We start from the raw sequence: 20,852 nt of genomic DNA, 5'->3' as shown, positions 1-20,852 counted from the left end.
TCCATTCTGTCCCAAAGAGGACTGCATTCTAGATGATCCCTCGTGTCTTTAACCCAGGCTTGTCATGGGACTTCTTGACACTTACGGCTGCCAAGAACAACTTGGAATTCTTGCAGTCCACATACTCCATGCTCCTCCTGGCTTTCCTTGACACTAGAGAGCTCCAGCTTTCCTGGGCACATTCCATCCCGACTCATCCCACCCACCCTGGTCCCCTTTATTTGCTCATTGGGTGGTGTCACTCAAGCTTGTGAGCTTTTCTTTTCCCTTAGGCAGGGATTTAGATTTGATGGTTTTGTCAGCTCTGTGTGGTCCAGGGCAGGATGTAGTATTTAACTACCAGGAGATTGTGGCTTCCTGTCCTGATTCTTGTGCTAAGAACATACCCAGGTGCCAGTTGTGTTCACAATTACTAGGTTATCAAAAATCCACGTGGACAAAAAAATTCTGCCCCTATCTTGATTACTAGGAACACCTTCAATGTCAACTTTACCTCCCCCAGTTCCTTATATCTGCTGCTCCAAAACAACACGTCTTCTTTCTATTTAATGACCCCTCCCTTATTTAATTTTCTTCTTTCATCTCTGCTTTTTATATATGCTGTTTTAGACGTTTCATAAACTGGTTTCAATGCTTTCTGACTGTAAGTAGTAGGAAGAGTAAAGGAAGAAGTTAAAGAATAAAGTAACAAAAGAACAAAGGAGGGGGAAAAGGAAGGAAGAGGTAAACAAAATTAAGAAATTCCATACAGAACTCTGTCCATATCATATAAGATCACAATGCCTTAGCAAATTTAGCTTTTTCATCTAAGCAAAACAAGGGGCAACCAAGGGGAGGGAGCATCTGAAATCTCATAGGTAAGAAATGAATACCTTCAATTTCTTATATTATATGCACATCTTCACAGGTGAGGTGATTCTCTTTCTGATTCTCTTTCTCCACCTGTAAAATGAGGTGGGAATTATGGAACTGAGCCGCAATAACTAAGGTAAGACAATCTCTTATAAAATATTACCATTAAAAATACAAAGTAGCATTATTAAGGTCAATTAAAAACTCTGTTCCAAGCAGTATACTAATTGTTAGAAGAACACAATCATTTGTCAGTATTATCTAGGCAGAACCACAAATGCTAATTCCACCTTGTAAAGTGTTCTCTGTGTTTCTGATAAAAAATACATGATAATCATTGGAAATGAGTATAAATAGCTTAAAGCACCCCAATAACTTTTTCACCTTTGCCCTCCTCAGTTCTCCTTGGGAAGAACTTACCCTGGGACAATAAGTTTTACATTTCTGGGATTGCTATGCTTGGACTCTTAACCTCTCATTTGTCTTTGACTCTGTTTAATCTTCTTGAAACTCTCTCCTTCCATTGGCTTCCACCACTCTTTGCCAATTCTCCCCCAATCTTCTTGCTTTCTGTTGCTGGTTCCTCCTTCTCTGTCTTAACTATAGCCTCTTCTCTGCTCATTTTATACCGTCTGCCTTCCAGTGTATCAGTATTTTCCAATGGGGATATTACTGGAATTTTGGCTGGGCCAATTCATTGTGTGCAACTTTCCTTTTTACCACAGGACACTTAGCATCCTTGGTCCCCACTAAGTCATGCCAGCAGTACTGCCTCCAGTCATTGTGTAAGCCAAAAACATCCTTAGACATTTCAGAATGCTGCCCAGAGAGGCTGCATCACTCACATAGTATGAGAATTTGTGTCATTTTACCATACCCAGCCCAAATATCCCCCCTATGCCTTAGTCCTTTATTGACTACCTATTTTCACTTGGATAATGCAGAATAATTTCAAACTTATGTATGAAGCAGAATCCATAAGCTCTCATTTCCTTCAGTCTGATTTTCCTCCTGAATTCCTCTCCCTGTGCTCACTTCAGCAGCAAATATACTGAATTCCTATCTCTGTTGGCCACACATAATTATCAAAGCCAGAAACCTAGGTATCAACTTTTACTCCTCCTTCTTCAAATCCCAATCAACTAATCACCATGTCTTTTCAATTCTACTTCTTCAAGACTTTTGTCTAAATCTTTTCCCCTCTATCTCCACATAATAACCATTTCTTTGTAACCCGGTGATTTTAAGCATAGATCTTCAGCCTGGTGGCTGGCCATAAAAGATCTCCCAATAAGCTACATAATGATCAAATAAGTTTAGAGGGAATTGTTGAATAATAAACATCATATCTAAACTATATATATCTAAACATATTCTTATTAAGAAAAATATGGTTCTATTCAGAATCTGTGTTTCTCTGAGTTCTATAATCACCACAGAGTAAAACTGTTAGAGTAGGTGTGCTGAGGCATTTTTTTAATCCTGTCTGAGTGAGCTAGGTCAAAAATCTTATGCACCACTATCATATTGCACCACGATGAGTTCTTAAATGTATTAAATCTCATCCTTTTCCCCTCTCTCTTCTTCCTCTGAAGTTTGTTCTTCTATGAAGTCTCAGAATTATCTTCCTAAAATGTTTAACTGGTGCTATCATGCTTCTGTTGAAATTTGCTCAATTGATTTTTATCACCTAAAACATACATTTTGCTCAATCACATGTGAAATTTCAGGATATGATACCTCCTGACCTCTTCATCTTCTTCCTCTTCCTTGGCCCCTGAATTTTACATGAAGCTCTAGCAATGCCAAACTTAGAGCTTCCCAGCTATATTTACAGTTTTGTATCTCCTTGCTTTTGTACATGTGGCTCTCTTGGGCTGGAATTGCCTCCTACTGATTTGAATTCACTTATGTTTTAAAAGTATCAGCTCTGGCACTGTATACAGAATAGGTTTCATGGGGCAAAGGCAGAAGCAGAGAGACCAGAATTGATGGTGGCTTGGCCTATGGTGATGGCAGTGAAGGTGAAGTGTGTTCAGATCTTCACATGTTTTTAATGTATCCATTTTGTATATTTCTTTTTTTAACTTTATATATTTTATTTAAAAGCCTACCAAAAATGTTAAACTTGTTGATAGGTGGAAAAATTGAGCCATGAGGTATTCAAATATCTTGTCACCATTATACCTGAAAGAAAGTCCTATAATAGATTTTCTTACATGAAGTGTTATTCTCTGTCAAAAGCAAATAACAACAACAAAACAACAAAAACAAACAAACAAACAAAAAACCCTGATACTCCTTGTAAACGAAGCAGGGTGTAATTTCTATTCATCTTAAGGATCTTAAGATCTTGGATCCTAAGGATCTTTGGATCTTAGGGATCAAAGATAAGTGTCATAATTATCTTGAAAATAATGCCCCAACTGAGGTGTTCTGTTTTTGTTTTTGTTTTTTTAACAGGGCTGGTAATAAGAAAAACCATAAAACAAGAAAAACCAGAGAGAAATTCGTAAAGTTTCTTTCTGGCTCTTGTCCTTTCTCCTTTTTCAGCATTCTTCTCTTAATTGTACAATAGTCCCATAACATCATAAGGTCCTTTATCTTAATAATTGTATTGGTAATAGTAGTAGTACTAGTTAGTAGTGTAGTTGTACTAGAAATAATAGTAACAATACAATGCATTAACTGCCATCCATAGAATCTTGCCAGCCTGAAGTTTTATGCAAATTATATCACTTAATACTTATAGGAACCCTAAGAAGCAGTTGGTATCTATGTATCTGTTTTGCAGGAAAGGCAATAGAGGTTCCAAGAAGTTATAAAACTTGTTTAAGAGGATTCACTTAAATTGTGGAATGGAATTCAAATCCAGATTTCATGGCTTTCCCCCTCATGCACTACACCATATTGGCTCCTTTAGAGCCATTTTTACCCAGATTCCAATGATCATATGACAGTGGATCAACCTAATGAGGCATTTTAAAATAATGTTTTAACAAATTTGTTAAATAAGTTTGTGTTTTTTGTAGAATATCTGGTAAACCCAGATAAAACACAAAGCAGAAAATATTTCTATAATATCACCAGGGATAACTATTGATAATATTTTTATATTCTCTATATCATACTTATTATATATTAATATCATTGTGATTAAAAAGAGCAAGTAGTTTTAAAACATGATTTTTTAAACTTAATGAAGTTGTTAAAACATTCTCCCATATCATTAAGTTATCTTCACACATTTTACTTTTTTTTTTTGTAGTTAAATAGCAATTTATTATGTGGATGCACCAACAAATTTATTTCACCAATTCTATACTGTTGGACATTTAGGTTAAAATTTTTTTCCTTATCATAGGTTAAAACATGTATTTGTTTGTTTGTTTAAAGTTTATTTATTTACTTTGAGAGACAGAGAGAGCACAAGCAGGGGAGAGACAGAGAGAGAAGGAGAGAGAGAATCCCAAGCAGGTTCCACACTGTCAGTGTGCATCCCGATGTAAAGCTCCATCCCACGAACCATGAGATCACAACCTGAGCCAAAATCGAGAGTCGGATACTTGACTGACTGAGCCACCCAGGCACCCCTAAAATGTTTATGTATTATAATTAATTCTGTAAAGAATACTTTTATGTATGTCTGATTATTCCTCTGGATAAATGCCTAAACGAAGAATTGCTAGATCAAAAATAAAATGTTTAAATTCTTTTTCATTTTTCCAAAATGGCTTTCTGAAAAATTGTTCAGATTTAAATCCTAACCAATAGTTTTTTAATGCAGGCTGCTTCCATACACGCTAATACTCAGTATTAACTATCTGAAGTTTTACTATCTTTATGATTTTACATCTGGAGTTTTCTTTTCCTTTTAATAATTCTTCCCATTCACTTTACTCTTAAAATCAAAAGGGGAAGGATTTTGCTTCCACCCATGAAGGAATAGTAACTATATGGTGTTTGTACCCCACCCCTCATAACCAACAAGTTACAGAACTAGACAAAATGCTTTTTTTCATACATAAGATACCAGGCACTACTGATCTATGATTCATGAGAGCATGACTTAGAGCCTAGAGCCAATTTCCTAACCTTAGGGCAGGGAGGAGGAACCAATCTCTGAGTTAAGGAGAAAAAAACTGGAACACAAAAAGGCTGAAGCATCTAAAAATTGCAGGGAAGCATTCCAGAGTAGGAGGAGTTACACAAAGCAAGTTCTCCAGAAATATGCATAGTACTGTCATTGAGTCTCATGCCAAATCCAAGACTGCACATGTGTAAATTAATGCCATAAAACCAGGCAAAAAACAATAACAAAGACTGTCTCTAAGAACAACCAAGCCTTAGTAGTAGGGGATAAACTAGCCCTATAATAAGGCTACTCTAGACCTGCCGTAAGAAGCTTAACAATCCTCAAAAGGATCAAACAGAAGACAAACAATACAACTGCCTGACAAAATAAATGTCAATACTCCTTAAAGAAGACAACAAAATACACTCAATAGTGTAATATTTCTAATATCCAACGTCCACCCTCAAAATTACTAGATATGTTAAGAAGTAGCAAAATGTGATCCCTAATGAAAAGAAATCAGTCAATAAAAACAGATGTAGAAATGGCAGAGATGTGAAATTATTAGACAAGGACTTTAAAAGAGCTATTATAAAAGCTCAACAATTTAAGAGAAAATAAGGATATGAAGAAAAAAGCAGTTGAAAATATAAAAAGAAGACACATAAATACTCCAGAGGCCCAAGACATGACATCTGAAATGAAAAAATTCACTTAATGGACTTAAGAGATGATCAGGTATTGCAGAAGAAAGGATCGGCGAATTTGAAGACACAGTGACAGAAACTACCCAAAATCAAGCTGAGAAAACAGAGAGGCTGGGGAAAAAATGAATAGGACTTCATTAATATGTGGGACAATATCAAGCAGTGTAACATGTGTGTAACTGGAGTCTCAGATCAAGAAATGAGAAAGCGGCTGAAAAAAATAAAGAAATAGTGGCTGAACATATCCCAAATTAATTTTAAAAATTCTTTACCTTGTATACATTCAAAAAGCATAAAAAATCTCAAACAAGATAAATACAAAAAATACCACATCCATGAAGATAGACCACATTCTGGGCCATAAAACACAACTTAACAAGTGTTAAAGAATAGAAATCATACGATGTTTGTCCTCAGACCACAGTGAATTAAACTAAAAATTAATAACAGAAAGATAACTAGAAAAATCCCACAATAAGTGGAGATTAAATAATACACAGGTCAAAGAAGAAATTTCAAAAGAAATATTTAAAATATCTTGAACTAAGTAAAAATGAAAACACAACTTATCAATATTTGTGCAATGCATCAATAACAGTGCTTAGAGGGAAACTTGTAGCATTTAATTACATACATTAGAAAAGAAGAAAATCAATAAACTAAGTTTCCATCTGAGGAAACTAGAAAAAGAAGAGCAAATTAAATCCAAAGTAAGTAGGAGGAAAGAAATAATAATTAGAGCAGAAATCCATCAAATTGAAAACAGGAAATTAGTAGAAAATATCAACAAAACCAAAGCTTGTTCTTTTGAAGGGTCAATAAAATTAATAATCCTCTATTTAGACTAAAAAAAAAAAAAAAACCACGAGAGAAGACATGAGTTACTAATATCGAAAAGGAAAGAAGGGGCATCACTACAGATCCATGGAAATTAACATGATAATAAAGGAATACCACAGACAACTCTATGACCACAAATCTGATAATTTAGATGAAATGGACCTATTCCTTGAAAGATACCATCTGCCAAAACTCACATAAGAAAAAAATAGATAATATAAATATACCCATATCTAGTAAAGAAATTGAGTCAATAATTAATAACCTTCTAAAAGAGAAAGCACCAGGTCCAGATGGGTTTACTGGTGAATTCCACCAAACATTTGAAGAAGATATTACACCAATTATTTGCAATCTCTTTCAAATGAAATAAATAGAAGGAATACTTCTTAACTCATTCTGTGAGGTCAGAATTTCCTTAATACCAAAACCAAAAAAAAAGACATTACAAGACAACTACAGACCAATATCTCTCATGAACACAGATGCAAAAATCCTCAACAAATTACCAGCAAATCAAATCCAATAATGTTAAATGCCATGACCAGGTGGGATTTATTTCAGATATGAAAGCTTATTCAACATTCAACATTCAAAAATCAATTAATGTAATCCATCACATCAATGGGATAAAAAAAGAATAATCATATGATCATATCAATAGGTGCAGAAAAAGCATTTGACAGAATCCAACACCCACTCATGATATAAAAGAACTCTCAGTAAACTAGCATTAGAGAAACTTCCTCAACTTGATAAAAAGTATCTCCAAAAAGCCTACAGCTAAAACTATACTTAATGGTGAGAAACTTGATGTTTTCTCACCAAGATTAGGACCAAGGCAAAAATTTTTCCTCTCACCACTCCCTTTCAATATCATACTTGAATTCCTAGCTAATGCAATAAGGCAAGAAAAGGAAAGAAAAAATATATATACAGATTGGGAAGGAATTAATAGAACTATCTTTGTTCACAGATGATATGGCCATTTATTTAGAACTAAAAAAAATCAACACAAAGTTTCTAAAACTAATAAACAATTATAGAAAGATTGCAAAATACAAAACTAATCTACAGAAGTCAGTCACTTTCCTATATACCAGCAAAGAACAAGTGGATTGACATTAAAAATACAATACATTTAAATTAGTATCCCCCAAAAGGAAATAGTTGGGTACAAATTTTAAAAGTCTGTACAAGATTTATTTGAGGAAAACTACAAAATTCTGATGAGATAAATAAAAGGAGAGATATTACATGTTTATATATAGGAACACTAATATGGCCGAGATGTCAGTTCTTCCCAACGTGATATATAGATTCAGTGCAAACTAAATAAAATAAACTCAATAAAAATCCCACTCTGTTATGTTTTGGAAATTGAGGTGTCCTACCCAAGTCAGCATCAGCTTGCCAGGCACAAGGGTGAGTTATCTCGGAAGGAGATCCTTCAGCCCCAGTCAAGTCCTCAGATGACTGCAGACCCAACCAACATCTTGAGTGAAATCTTAGAGAGATCCACAGCAGAACCATCCAGGTAAACTATACCTGACTTTCTGACCTACAGAAACAATGAGATATAAGAAATGTTGGTTATTGTTTATAGCCACTTGATTTTGTGGATAATATTTTACACAGCAATAATTGTGTTTTTATTTGCTAGTAAAATAAAACTGGAAAACAAAATCTAAAAAAAAAGTTTATAATTGTATCAAAACAAGTGAAATACTTAGGAATAAATATAACAAAATAAGGGAAAACTTTTCACTAAAATTACAGAGCATTGCTAGAAGAAATTAAATATCTAAATAAATGGAGCTATCAACCATGTTCATGGATTGGAAGAGACAGTATTGTTAAAATACCAGTTCTCCCTAATTTAATATAAAGGTCCAGTTGTGACCTCAATCAGAAATCCTGCAGGATTTTTGTAGGAATTGACAAGTTTATACTAAAATTAATATGGAAATGTAAACAATCCAGAATAGCCATATAAATCTTGAAATAAGAATAAAGTTAGAGGGAGGCCTTAAATTATCTTATTTCTGAATTATTATATGGCTGTAGGATTCAATACAACACAATACAATGTTATTTCATTAGCATAAAAATAGACATATAAATTAATGAGACACAATACAGAGCCCGGAAAGAGACCACACATATAGGATCAAATGGTTTTAGCAAGAGTGCTAAGACATTTCAGTGGGAAAAACAAAATCTTTTAACATACGATGTTGAAATTACTGGATATCCTTTGGTGGAAAAAAAAAAATGAATATGAACTTTTATCTCACACCATATCCAAAAGTTAGTCTAAAATGGTCACAGAACTAAATATAAATGCTGAAACCATAAAATTCCTAGGAAAAAAATCTTTGTGTTCTTGTGATAGGCAAAGATTTCTTAACATAGTACACAAAACCACAAACTCTAAAGGAAAAATGACAAATTAGCCATAATCTGAATTTAAAACTATTGCTTCCCAAAAATCACCATTAAGGAATCAAAAAGTAAAGACACCAAGTGTGGAAAATAATTGTAATACATACATGGCAAAGTACTTGTAGCCAGAATAAAGAACTCCAAACCTCAATAATAAAAAGGCAAACAACTACATTAAAAATGGGCAAAGGGTTTAAACAAACATTTTACAAAAGAAGGTATATGGCCAGTTAGCACACGAAAGTCTCATCAGTCATCAGAAAAATGTGAGATACCTTTACACATATTAGAATGGATAAAATTTAAAAGATGGATAATACCAGATGCTGTGGAGTTCTCATGAAAAACGGTACAATCACTTGAGAAAACTGACAATTCCTTAGAAGTTAAACATGAAGTATTTGCCATTTCACCCTTGCACTACTATTTCCACAAGATAAATTAAAACATACATCCCTAAGACTTATATATGAAGGTTTATAGTAGTTTTATTAATTAAGGCCAAAAATAGATCAATTCAAATGACCATTAGTAGGTGAATGGATATACATAATGTGTTATATCCACCTAACCAACACCACTCAATAAAAAGGAACAGATACTCATATACGTAACACAAAAGATAAATCTCAAAATCATTTTGCTGCATGAAAGAAGTGAGACACGAGATAGTACATACAGGGTTCCATTTATACAAGATTCTAGAAAATGCAAACTAATCTGTTGTGCCAAAACAGATCAGTGAATTCACTCCTAGTTACAAGCCCAAAAGAAATAAAATATGTCCACACACAAAAAAAACTTGTACTTGAATATTCATATAATAGCAGCATTGTTCATAATAGTTCCAAATTGAAAACAACCCAACTGTTAACTGATAAACAGATAAATAAAATTTCGTGTATCAATGTAATGGAATATTGTTCCACAATAAAAGGAAATGATGTATGAACCTTGAAAACATTACACCAAGTGAAAGAAGCCATCCATAAAGACCGCACACAGTATGACTTCATTAATATGAAATGTCCAGAGTAAGCAAATTAATAGAGACAGAAAGCAACGGTTTTCTATGGCTGTGAGGTTGGGGCAAAATGGAGAGTGACTACTAATGGGGACAGGTTTCATTTTGGGGGTAAAGTTCTCAAATTGATTGTAGCAATGGTCACACAGCTTTCTTAATATACCAAGACCTATTGAGTCCTATGTTTTAAGTGAATAAATTATATGGTAGGTGAAGCCATTTTATTTAGTTAAATAAAGCTATTATTTTAAAAAAACTAGTCAGACTGGTTGTTGCCTGAGGCCAAAAGTGGATAGCAAAGGAGCAAAAGAGGAATCTTTTGGTGGCGATTAACATGGGTTTTGTTTGTTTGTTTGTTGATGGGGTTTTTTTGTTGTTTTTATTTTTAATCCTTGGGGCACATGGGTGGCTCAGTTGGATGAGTGGCTGACTCTTGATTTCAGCTCAGGTCTTGATCTCAGGGTCATGAGTTCAAGCTCTGCATCTGGCTCCACGCTGAGCATGAAGCCTACTTTAAAAAAAAAAAAAAATGTTTTTTATATTCATTGGGTAAGCGATTTCATGACTGCAACTACGAAAATTCACGGAGTTATACACTTCAAACAAATGCAATTTACTGTATGTAAATTGTTCAGGTTGCTTCTACAAAGAGCGTATACTGAAAAGTCTCCCTCCTAGGTGTGGCTCTCATTTCCCAACCCCAGATGAAATTAACATTACCAACTTCTTATATATTCTTTTAGGTGCATTTTATACATATGTAGGTACATTCATATATTTGCTATTTTTCCCAATCCTAAACCAAATGGTAGCATGCTATACACACTCTTATATACCTTGGTTTTTTCACTTAAAAATTTTTGAAGAGTTATTGATTTTCTTTGATCCTGAAGATTATATGTAAAAATAGTATCTAATTTACTTACATTTATGTTTCTGTAACTTTGAGGAAGATTGTGTCTGCTCAGGGTTCTCCCAATCATTTGCACTTCTTTCACTATAAACCACTATTTGTAACCTTTGCCTATTTTTCTATTACAGTCTTAGGCATGTACTTATTTATTTGTAGAAGCTCTTTCTATATAAGCAAATTATCCGTTACGCGTGTTACAAGAGGCAAATATTTCTTCCAGTGTGTCATTTATATTTTGACTTGGATTATATTGAGTTTTACACCAATTCTTTTAATATAGTCTAATTTATCACTCTTTCATGACTTCTGGGTTCTGTGTTATATTTAGGTCTTTCCCATTTCACGGTTATAAAAATAATTCTCCATAGGTTTCTTAGGTACGTTCATGGATTTCATATTTTGTGTCCAAATCTTTAATCATTTGGAAATACATTTTGTAAAATGCAGAGGTCTCAAATTTTTTCCAGATGGACACTCACTTGTTCCAATACCATTTATTGAGTAACCCATCTTTCACTGCTGTTTTGAAGTATCATCTTTATCATGTACTACATAACCATATGGACTTGGATCTATTTCTACACTTTCTATTTTATTCTACTGATCTGCCTATTCATGTAACAATAACAGATTATACTATACTTATTATAGCTTTATAATAAGAACTAATAACTAATAGGCTAGTTTCTCCCTCTTTCTATCTTTTTTATCAGAATATTTCCTAGCTATCCTTACTTATTTTCCATTTAAACTTTAGCAACAACTTGTATAGTTGCACAAGAAAAATCCTTTTGATAGTTTTTATTGGAATGATATAAAATTTATAGATTACAGGAAACTGACATCTTTCTGATTTTGATGCTTCCTATCCAAAATCAATTACAGTATGCCTTTTCATTTATGTCTTTTTTTTTACTAGTCTTCAAGTCCTTTCCTAGCATTTAAATTTTCTTCTTTATAAGTCTTGTTTATTCCCTTTTCAGTTGTTTTAATCTAATTGCATTAGCAAGAACTTCTTATAATTTATTAAAGAACACTGATAATAGAGGACATCTTTGTCTTGTTCTTAATTCTAATGGAAATGTTTCTAATATTTTCCTATTTAGAATCATACTGGTTGAAGGGCACCCTGGTGGTTCAGTCAGTTAAGTGGACAACTATTGATTTAGGATCAGGTCATGATCTCACGGTTCATGGGATCAAGCCCTACATCTGGCTCTGAGCTAACAGCACACAGTCTGTTTGGGATTCTCTCTCTCCCTCTCTTTGTCCCTCCCTCTCCCTCCTCTCATGTATGCACATGCTTTCTCTCTCTCAAAATAAATAAATAAACATTTAAAAAAAGAGAGTCATACTGGTTGAGTAAAATATATATACACACAAACACAGGTCTATTACTACCTATTGAGAGATTTTTAAAATCAGGAATAAGAAACAAACTTTATTAAATGCTTTTTAAACCTTTATGGAGGTTGTAATATTATGTTTTACTTTACCTATTAATCTTATAAATTTGGGAGTAAATTTTCTTATTGAAGTATAATTGACATACAATATTATATTAATGTCAGGTGTACAACATAGTGATTTGACAATTATATACATTATGAAATGCTCACCATGATAAGTGCAGGATCTTAAAATCAATGCTATACTTGTTATAAAATGTTTTGGAAGCTTACCTTCTTATTAAAGGTTTAAATGGCATGCAGTTCTCTAGCCTGTAAAGGTTTGATAAAATTACCCTCTGAATTCATCAAATACACTGGGTTTTTTTAGGAAGGGAGCTATCTTGAAAAATGTTCTCTAGGGGCGTCTGGGTGGCTCAGTCGGTTAGGCGGCTGACTTCCACTCCGGTCATGATTTCGCCGTGTGTGAGTTTGAGCCCCGCTTCGGGCTCTGTGCTGACAGCTCAGAGCCTGGAGCCTGTTTCAGATTCTGTGTCTCCCTCTCTCTGACCCTCCCCCGTTCATGCTCTGTCTCTCTCTGTCTCAAAAATAAAATAAATGTTAAAAAAATTTTTTAGAAAAATGTTCTCTATTTGTATTATGATGATGGTGGAATGACATTTTTATCTCCTCTTGGTCAGTTCTGGAAATTTATACTTTTCCAGAAAATTGTAAAGTGTATCTGGATCCTGAAAATGATATTTATTTTTATTTATTTATTTATTTGTTTGTTTGTTTATTTATTTATTTATTTAGAGAAGGAGGAAGAGACAGCATGCACATGTGCTTGCACAGGGACAGGACAGAAAGAGGGAGAGCAAGATTTTTATGCAGGCTCCACACTCAGCACAGAGCCCAATGTGGGGTTCAATCTCGCAACTGTGAGATCATGACCTGAGCCAAAACCAAGAGTCAGATGCTTAAGCAACTGAGCCGCCCAGGTGCCCCTCAAATTTATTTTGATAAATGTAAACACAGAAATAATTTATTTCTGTTTTATTCTCATTTTCCATCCTCTGCTTTCCCTAGCTTTGTTTTGCTTCTGTATTGTTACCCTTCTAAAATTGGACATTCAGCCATTTTCACCCTTTATTTATTGTTTATTACTATAAAATTCCTCTCATTACCGTGGAAGAGGGCCTATATCCGGATGGATCTCTTATGTTTTGTTTTCATTACCATCGTCATTATTTTCTAGATAATTGGCAACCTCAATGTTGAGCCCTCTTTAGCTGAAAAATTTGTTTAAGAGAGAGTTTTTCTTTCCCAAGTGGTATTTTGTTTTGTTCTATGGTTTTACTTTATAATTCTACTGCACAGTGATTAGACTAAATTGGTTAGAACTATTTCAACCATTTGAAATTTATTCAGTTGTGCTTTATGGCTTGAAATTTGGTCAATTTTTATAAACATTCCATGTATAGAAAAAGTAAGTTTATCTTCAATTTTGATGGTACAGAGATTCTATATATCAGTATAATCTAATTCAATAGTTGGGTCTTCTGTCCTTATTTTGTCCACTGGATCACTCATAAATAATTAACTTCTTCTCCACTAAATTGTATGAATAATTTTTCCTGTTTTTTTTTTTAATGTTTGCCTTTATACCTTTATAATTCTATCTTTATTATTTATCAGTTAATTAAATAATCCTAGTTATAGAAAGTCAGGAATAACTTCATTATCTATAGCTTTTTATTCCCCATCCCCATTTAATTTTTATTATGTATATTATTTCTACATTTTCAGGGTTTACAATGTTTATATTCCATTGATCATCTCCATTTCTTTTTATCTGTACTTCTTCATTTACCTACTTACTGGTTGGCTAAAATTCTTCTGCTACCATCTTGAGAAAGGGCTCATATGAAAAAGATTTCCTCATCATTTTCTTTTTCATGTTAAGTAATATTTTGTCATTGCTGTTCTTGTTGTTTTTATATGTAAAGGACAATTTGAACATAATTTCCTTGACTCACACATTCTTTCCTTCAGTACTTAATTTTATTTATTTATTTATTTATTTTTTAGAAAGAGATAGAGCAGGGAGGAGGGGCATAGGGAGAGAGAGAATCCCAAGTAGGTTGCACACTCAGCGCGTAGTCCTATGTGGGGCTCGATCCCATGACCCTGGGATCATGACCTGAACCAAAACCAAGAGTGAGACATTCAATCAACTGAACCAGCCAGGCACCCCTCTCCTTCAGTACTTTAAAGACATTACTGCATCCTCGCTGACACTGAATGTTCCTGTGAAGAAGTCTGAGGTCAGCACTGTTTTCTCTCTTACAGGTGACTTCATCATTTCCCTGATTCCCCCAATGTCCTTTAGCTTTAGGCCTACTAACTTTATAAGGAGATTTTGGCATTATTGTTCTATGTCAACTCTTTCCTGGGATATGACTCGCCCTTAAAATTTCTGGATTCCAGTCCTTAAAGTGTTCTTGATTTATATGAAGTTTTCCACTTTAGAGGCACCAATTATGCCTGTCTGTATATATGTTATATATGTACATATATAATCATATATTTATATATGTATATGTAAATATCTATATTTATATCTATCTCTATCTCTAGATATACTAGATATACTAGAGATAAATATACAGATATATACCCACGTAGGTATATGTCTGATTCATATATGGTAACATTAAATCATACTCTCCATTCATTTTGGAAGTATTTAATTTAAAATTCAGACTCTTGAAATCCCAACAAAGTTTTTGCTGCATCTACAGACTTCTAAGCTGGCTATAAGATCACAAACAGATAAGCATAATATATGTATCAGTCTTGGTGTCCTTCTCACACATTCCATCATCCACTAAAGAGCAAGCCCTTGATGGTAATAGCAAAAGCATCAGATAGGGGAAGCAATCTCAGTGTCCCTTAGAAATAACTAAATTAAGTCCCCAGCAATTTCTTTCCATTCATAATAATAGTATCATTCTACGCTCATCACAATTTTATGAGACTGAATGTTCTTTTCAGTTTTGTTGCATGTCAAATACTGACTACACACACACACACACACACACACACACACACACACACAACCACTTTTTAAAAAAAATTTTTAAAGCCTTTAAGTGTTTTTTGTTTGGTTGGTTGTGTTTTTTTTTTCAAAGAGAGAGACAGACAGACTGCAAGAGTGGGAAAGGCCTAGAGAGAGGGAGACAGAATCTGAAGCAAGCTCCAGGCTCTGAGCTGTCAGCACAGAACCCGACATGGGGCTTGAACTCAGAGACTGTGAGATCATGACCTGAGCCAAAGTCAGTGCTTAACTGATTGAGCCACCCAGGCGCCACCACGCAAAACCACTTTGATAAAATTCTTTAAACTTAGGAGCTGCTGAAGTAAGATGTGGATATAATTACAAATAGACTTCATGGAAAACAAGGATTTCACCACACTAAACAAACTCTTATAGGTCCCAACTCTATTAAAAAGCTTCAATAGGCAAGTATGTTTTGGGATATTATTAATTCCAGTTTTATTGAATTGTGATCAGAAAGTATTGACGATAATATTTCTAACTCGGGGAATTTACTAAGATTAATATCTGGCTGATTTTGAGATCAGTATTTGTCCATTTTCATGAATTTCCAAGGGCATTTAAAAATGGTATATTTCCAATCACCAGTTTCTTCATATAAGTCTTATTTACACCAGTTTATGTTATATCGATCTTTTTTTTATCCTGACTTATTTTTTTCCTCTTGATTTGGTCCCTTTTCCCTGTATTTCCTATTACTCCTGCTTAATTACTGTTGTGCTAATTAGAGATAGATATTTGTAGCTATATTTTCTTTGTGAATTACATCCGTTAGCACTCAATAACCTTTTTGTTTGAAATTATTTGGGCCCCTCAATTTTACCTTATCTGAAATTGACATCAGGGCCATAGCATTTTTCTTGTCTTTTTTCACTGTACTCTGGTATCTTTTTGCTTCCCTTCTCTTTTCAAACATCTCAGAGTTGTATTTTAGGTGTTTCTCCTGCATACAACATGAAATTGGGTTTTCCTATGTAATTCAATTTGAAAGGGTTGTTGTTGTTGTTCATTTAATAGATGCATCAGACTCAACTTATATTTATTAATATGACAGGTAATGTTTAGCTTTAGTACCGTCATTATTTTATTTTTTGTTTTCTGCTTTTTATCCTTTTTTTAAAATGTCTTCTATTATGTGACTTGTTGATTTCTGTATATTAATTTTGAGCTCTACTACCCAGCTGAAATCTCTCATTCAGTAATGCCCATAAGTCTCTAGGTATACAATTTAAAATAGAATTCTTCTAAAGTGACAATTGGTGAAGTCTCCCCAAATATTATAAAATATGTATTTCAGTTCCAAAGCCATGTCATGTTCAGTGGGAAAATAGCAAATGCATTTCCATTAAGATCAGAAATACGACAATTATTCCATTGTAACCACTATGGTAATACAATAATCTGAGAGAAAAGAATAAGTGGTATAAAAAATTGTACACAATGAGGTAAAATTATATACCCAGAAACAAGAGAATCAACTGAATGAAAAACTACTTTAAAATTTTTTTTAAGGTTTATTCATTTTTCAAACACAGAGGGACAGAGTGTGAGTGGGGGGGAGGGGCAGAGAGAGAGGGAGGAAGACACAGAATCCGAAGCAGGCTCCAGGCTCCGAGCTGTCAGCACAGAGCCCCACGCGGGACTCGAACTCAAGAACTGCCAGATCATGATCTGAGCCAAAGTCGGACACTTACCTGACTGAGCCACCCAGGAGCCCCCTCAAAACTACTTTAAACAATTAGAAAATTCATGGGGCGCCTGGGTGGCTCAGTCAGTTGAGTGACCGACTTCGGTTCAGGTCATGATCTCGCGGTTCGTGAGTTCTAGCCCCACGTCGGGCTCTGTGCTGACAGCTCAGAGCCCGGAGCCTGCTTCCGATTCTGTGTCTCCCACTCTCTCTGCCCCTCCCCCACTCATGCTCTGCCTCTCTCTGTCTCAGAAATAAATAAACATAAAAGAAATTTTTTTAAAGAAAATTCATTAAGTTAAAATATGTAAATTTCTTTCATAGGTACACAAATTAGTTAGAAATCATATTGGAAAAACAAAAACACTTATAAATAACAAGTCTCACAACCACAAAATATACTAGGAGAAAAAAACCCAAAAACTTTCACAAATTCATGGAAAAAAAAAAGAAAAAACTTTTAAAACTCCTGAAAGGCACTTAAGAAGATTTGACCTAATAAAAAGGTGCACTGTCTTCTGAGATAAAAGGTGATTAGAATGTCAATTTATTTTATAACCTAATGCTACAACATTAATTTATACCAACAAATTTTTATTATAATATGCGAACACTTTCTTGTTTGAAACAAATAGCTTTTAAATCTCATGTGAAAAGATGATATAAATATCCCATAAAACTCCGGGAAGGAGGAGCAGTGAAGGAGTAACAAGTCCAAATGAGTATTAAGATACATTATAAAGCTACAATAATTTAAATTGCATGATGTTACAGTAATTCATATTGCATGATACTGGGCATGAATAGATAGACCAGTGGAACAGAATAGGAAGTAGAGAAATAGTCTAAATCAACATGGGAATTTAGTATATGATGAAAATGACATTTCAAGTTAATGGTGTTAGGAGAACAGAATGGCTAGCTAGGAAAACTGCTGTCATATCACCTACTTAAAATTTAATGTAATACATTCTGAATGGATCGAAGACTTAAATGCAAAAATAAACCATAAACATACTAGAAAAAAAAAAAGTCTATGCACTTCTTTTGAATTTAAAAATTTTTTAAAGTTTATTTATTTTTGAGGGGGAGGAGGGGGAATAGAGAGAGAAGGGGACAAAAGATCCAAGGCAGCCCACTCCACCATCTCACATGAGATCGTGACCTGAGCCGAAGTCAGACGCTCAACCAACTTAGCCACCTGGGTGCCCCTCTTTTGAATTTTAAAACGGGAATGGTCTTCCAGCTTATGACATAAAATCTAAAACCCATGTGAAAAGGACGGGTAAATATAACTATCCCTAAAATAACTTTTGAATAGCAAAATGATAGCGAATAGGATTAAAAGATAAAAGGTGAACTAGGAAAAAAAAAGTTGCCACTTGTATCACAAAGGGTCAATTTTTCTGTTTAAAGAGCTCCTAAGATTGATAAGAAAATAGCTAATAATCAAATAGAAAATATGGATAAATTATATGAATAGAAGTTCACAGAACATGAAATACAAACAACACAAATATGAAAAGATTTCCAATATAAGAGAAGGCATTACTATAATTACACTGAGACGTATTTTTTTAACTTATAAGGTTGACAAAAAATCCAAATATTTAAAAAGACCTTCTTTTGGCAACAGTAAAAGGTACAAAAGTATATAAATGTGTGTACGCTTTGACCCAGCAATCTGGCATTGGAGAATTTACCCTACCCATATACCTGTACATGTGAAAATGTTGTATTCAATATTATTTTTGCAATATTGTAATAGTAAAAACTACCCAAGTATAAGAGTGACTGGTTACATAAGTAATAGTACATCCATTCAAAGAATATTTTGAGGGGCGCCTGGGTGGCGCAGTCGGTTAAGCCTCCGACTTCAGCCAGGTCACGATCTCGCGGTCTGTGAGTTCGAGCCCCGCATCAGGCTCTGGGCTGATGGCTCGGAGCCTGGAGCCTGTTTCCGATTCTTTGTCTCCCTCTCTCTCTGCCCCTCCCCTGTTCATGCTCTGTCTCTCTCTGTCCCAAAAATAAAATAAAAAACGTTGAAAAAAAAAATTAAAAAAAAAAAAAAAAAAAAGAATATTTTGAAACTTAAAAAAAATTTAGAAGCTATATATTGATATTAAAGTATTTCCAGGATATATTAAGCAAAAAGAATAAAGAACAAAACAGGGTATAAGCATGATAACTTTAGGGTTAGAAGAGCTGAATGTGAATATACATTCATATTTGCTCATATTTTATAAAAAATACCCTGGAAGACACATTAAAAAATGAAAAATAGAGGTTATGTTGGTGGAGGGGGGCTAGATGAATTAGGCATAGAATGTGAAGAATAATTTATTAACTTCTAGATTTGTTTTACAACTAAATGAATCTATTGCCAACTCAAAGGATTAAATTTACATAGACTTTCTCTTTTTATTGGTGTGAATATAATTTATAGATTAATTTAGGTAAAAATTGTTATCTTTGCCCTGATGAGCCTTCCTATGCCTAAACAAAGTATTCTTTTTCATTCTATTCAAATTTTCCTTCAGTATCTATCTCTAGGTTTTCACAATTTTCTTTCCACCAATATTAAACATTTCTTAGGACATTTATCACTAAATATTTTACTGTTTTTGATTGTGTTATATTGTTCTTTTCTCCATTACAACTTCTAAAAGATTACTGTTTGCTGTCTTTATCTGGGTGGGCTGCTATAAGGGAATATTACAGACTGAGTGGGTTACAAATGGCAGAAACTTATTTCTCACAGTTTTGGAGGCTGGTAAGTTCAAAATCAAAGCACCAGAAGATTCAGTGTCTGTTGAGAGCTTCCTGGTTCATAGACAGCCATCTTGTCGCTGTGTCCTGACATGGTGCAAGAGGTGAGGGAGTTGTCTGGGGTCTCTTTTACCCTTGTAATACCATTCATGAAGACTCCACCCTCATGACCTAGCACCTCCCAAAACCCCATCTCAAGATATTGTCACATTGGTGTGGAGGTCTCAATATACTAATTTTGGAAGGATATAAACATTCAGTCTATAGGAAAGACTTAATTTTGTTATGCTAATTTTATATGCAGACATCTTTCTGAATTTGTTCTTTTTTTATAATAATTTTACAGTTGAACTTTTTGGATTTATTTCTCCTGTTCAATTGCATCAGTTTGGACTTCTGGAACAGTGGACATTAAATTACAGCATGGTGTGTGAACTTCCTTACTTTGCTCATGAATTTAATGGCAAATGTTTCATAAGTCTTCCCTCCCACCAAAAAAAAAAAAAAATGTTTTAATGAGCTTTTAGGGCAAAGAAAAAGATGTATAGAGATGGATGTTCAGGATATGATAGACCAAGTATTGACCAACTACATCCATGGGCCAAATCTAGCTTACTGCCTATTTTTATAAATTAAGTTTTACTGGAACAGAGCCACATTCATATGTACTATCCATGGATGATTTCATGGAAAATATTTACTATCTGATTCTTTACAGAAAAAAAAATTTCCATCTTCAGTGCTAAAGTGTGCTTCAATAACAATTCTAAAATATTACTGGCTTAAAATAATAAAAGTTTATATCTTACTTAAACTACCTATCCAACTTACGTCAGCAAGGGCATGAGTTCCAACATCCACTCAGGGACCCACGTTGATGGACTCTCATAATCTTGTAGATATAACACCTGGAACACACATTCTTCTAGGGACACATATCACTTCCATTCATGTCTCATTGGCCAAAAACTTGTCACATAGCACCATCTGTGGAACTATAAGAACTAGAAAAATGGAAGACGCTCTTATCT

At 34.1% G+C, this 20,852-nt stretch overlaps 1 long non-coding RNA gene across 1 annotated transcript in view; it reads right to left on the bottom strand.

The window, feature by feature from the left end:
* Positions 1-870: 870 nt before the first annotated feature.
* Positions 871-20,852, bottom strand: part of LOC132681311 (uncharacterized) — a 102,956-nt gene continuing 82,974 nt past the window's right edge. The window contains exons 2-3 of the long non-coding RNA XR_013554102.1: positions 7,869-8,035; positions 871-942 (exon numbers count right to left, since the gene is read on the bottom strand). This is a non-coding gene — a long non-coding RNA (uncharacterized LOC132681311). The remainder of the gene's footprint in view (positions 943-7,868; positions 8,036-20,852) is intronic.

This window comes from Panthera onca, chromosome A1 (genome assembly GCF_046562875.1).
Source record: "Panthera onca isolate mPanOnc1 chromosome A1, mPanOnc1 haplotype 2, whole genome shotgun sequence".
NCBI lineage: Eukaryota > Metazoa > Chordata > Mammalia > Carnivora > Felidae > Panthera > Panthera onca.
Note: the sequence above shows the minus strand (reverse complement) of the source record. Positions and strands in the feature narration are given on the sequence as shown.